This window comes from Dipodomys spectabilis, unplaced genomic scaffold (genome assembly GCF_019054845.1).
Source record: "Dipodomys spectabilis isolate Male_0828 unplaced genomic scaffold, ASM1905484v1 ptg000556l, whole genome shotgun sequence".
NCBI classification, from domain to species: domain Eukaryota; kingdom Metazoa; phylum Chordata; class Mammalia; order Rodentia; family Heteromyidae; genus Dipodomys; species Dipodomys spectabilis.
The window spans coordinates 337285-340479 of record NW_024871233.1 but is presented as its reverse complement, the minus strand read 5'-3'; positions in this window follow the sequence as shown (position 1 = coordinate 340479).

Genomic DNA, 3195 nt, shown 5'->3' with positions numbered 1-3195 from the left:
GCAGCCCATGATGTTGAGAGACCCCGAGCCCATAGTTACAACACTTTCCATACACTTTTTCGAGAAGGTAGGGCTTTGTGTACATCATAATTTCTTGTAACAAATCACTACAAACCCCAGGAAAATCACCAAATAACTCTATAGTATGATTGGCACGCTAAAAAGTGGGAAAGGACCAGAAACAAGTTGTTGGTTAGATCAAGGGTGCCGACGTTCTTTCAACTGGTTGGCATGCACCACAGGAGAGTCTCAATAGGATACATGCTAAACTGCAAAGTTCCTTTTTTAAACAAACACCACCTGTGGCCTGACTGCAGGGTCACCAAGCACTCCAGCACCTGCCTGCCTGCGGTTTTCCCAAGGATTGTTTATGTTCCTAGTCCCCTGGGAATTGCTTCTTCTGTTCATTCCCAGGTCGGGTTCATTGTCAGCTGCATAACTCATACCTCAGAAGATGCTCACTAGCTCAAGATGGAGTCACCCAGGCCTCAGTCTTCTCAGTATCATCTTCAGATTGAGCCCGGGAATGTCCAAGTCCCCAAGGATGTACTGCACAGGCATCCTGTGGCAGATGACAGCCAGGTGGTCAGTGGTGAACCCAAGGTGCCAGGACTTTTAATAGCCATGTGGCTGGGTCGAAGGCTCTATCACTGACGGTTGAGGTTGTCAGGCGAGGTCATGGCTCCAATGTCCTGACACACCTGACCTGGGATCGTCGTCCCTCTTCATCCTCCTTGCTCCACCTCCCCCGCCTTGACACTCCCTCACCCCAAAACCTCCCTAGATCTTGGACCAGAAAATAAACTTGTTGGGGCTTGGGATGTTTGAAACCTGGTGACACACCCTGAGCCCTACGGTCTACCTGAGGCTGCTTCCCTTTGCAGTCTGTGACCACAAAGCTCCTGGATGTCATAAAGTAGCTGAGGGGTCATTGGCTTGGTCCTACATACTGTCTTTAAGCTCTGAAACTGTCCCCACAGAGATTGTGAATGGTTGGCTGCCTTGATGCAGGGACTCCAAACCAAGGCTCACATTCTCCCTTCTTCCCTTTCTTTCTTCTTTTTCTCCCACCATCCTCCTCTCTCTTTCTTTCCTTTCTCTGACTCCTGGGCCTTGAACTCGGAGCCTGGGTGCTGCCCCTGAGTCTTTGTACTCAAGGTCAATGGACTAAGGCTTGACCCACACATCCACTTCTGGCATTTTCTTTTTGGTAGTTAGTTGGAGATAAAGTCTTACAGGCTTTCCTGCCCAGAACTTAAGCCTCGATCTTCCCATCTCAGCCTCCTAAGTAGCTAGGATGACAGGCATGAAGCACAGGCATCCAGCTCAAAGGTTTCTTTATGTGTTGTGGAACCAGAACTGGAAATTTTCATCATCTATAACCACCTCACCCCCCCAGAGCCTGGCGCACACTCTAACTCTGTGTTGGATAAATAAATAAGCATCTGTCTACGACAATAGTACAGAAAAGTCCCACCTGATTCTGGTAAGCATCTTGGGTGGGCAAAATATGATGTAGCTCTCCCACAGTTCTCCCTACTCCCTCTTCCTGTCCTTCTCGTGCAAAGCATTTAACTCTTTTGGCTCTGAGGACGTGAGCCACGATGTACTCGCTGGATTCTGGGGCCTCTGGGATGCCTAGCTTCTCAAAGATCTCTGTCCAGCTGCTGACCAGCTTTGTGGCACTCAATTCCCCACTCAGGTGTGAACAAGGTTCCAGTGAGCTAAACGCCTGGCTCAAGGGGCATACTCTCCACCACCTGGGGCCAGACAGGATGGTCTACCATATCCAGCCCCCAAGTTTCATGTTGCAGAGAAAGGATCCTTGAGACATCCCAGATCTCTGAATCTCCCATAGTCCAGTACAGGTGCTAGGAATCGTCTCTGCTCACAGCTGGCAGGCTGGGGATGGCAAGGTCACAATTTCTGCTCCCCACAACATTCTAGACTGTGGTGTCCACCCTAGAGAGTGCCGGAGCTAATCAGTAACTGCTGGAGAAAGGCAGTCAGGGCACGACGTTCATAGCAGGAGACCACCTGGCTAGGGAACTCTACCTGTGCTGCTTTGAACATCATTGTTTGGCAGCTGAAATGGTCCGTCTAATTTGACCCATAATCCCAAGTGTTAGTGGAAATTGCCAAATTCAAGAAAAAACTTTGGAAAAGATGACATTTCACTTGTCCCAATCAAACTTAAAGGGTTCCAAAGTCAGTGGACCCTTTTCCTTCCAGACAGCCTACAGCAGGTTACAGAAACTGGCAGTCAGAGAGCCCTAGATAACTGCCATGTCCTGATACTGAGCAGGCTCCAGCAGAGAGAACACACTTGCCTATCACTGCTCAGCTGGAAATGGCTCAGGCGGGACACAGACTGGAGTCTGCAGGACTCCAGGGAGGACTGCACAACAGTGCATTGACCCGGAAGGGAATCCACGCCACCAGTGGGGGCCTGGAGCCCCCTGCCCAGATGCCCACAGACACCATCAATGCCCTGGGTACGGTTCCCCTCTTATCCTTTGTTGTGGTGAGCCATCTGCCATATCACACCATTCACCACTTCCCAGACCCTCCTAGCTTCACAGCCCCTGCTCTCCTCCCCCACATCTCATTCCCTAATTATGTTTGGCAGACACATTCCCAAGCCTTGAATTAGCTCCAACTATACACACGAGAGCAGAGTGTCTGGATGGAAGAGTGCGGCTGTGGTCACACTCATGAGCCTTCTGGCTGAAGACAGAAGGACAGGTGTCCACTCTGGTCTGCGTTTCCCACAGGTCTCCTAGTGGAGACCTACACAGGCCCAGCAGCTACAGTTGGCTACAGGAAAGGGGAAGAGGGAGGTGGAAAGAAGTGGAAAGGAAATCTACTGAAACCTTCTCCAAAATGATGAAGGAGAAAACAGAATTTGTGGCTGGGCTTGTACTGGGCATTCATGATAAAAGAACAACAAATACACACATACACACAAATAAAATGCTTTTGCTCTTTTTAGATACGGTGACTTAAATATATTTTCATTGTTCTCATCTCCTTACTCTCCCAACACACACACACACACACACACACACACACACACACACACACACACACACACACACACACACACACAAATCCAAACCGGTGACAGAAGACTAATCCATGCAGCACTTGCAATTTACCACCTGATCATTCACCTGAGCACATTCAGTCTGTACA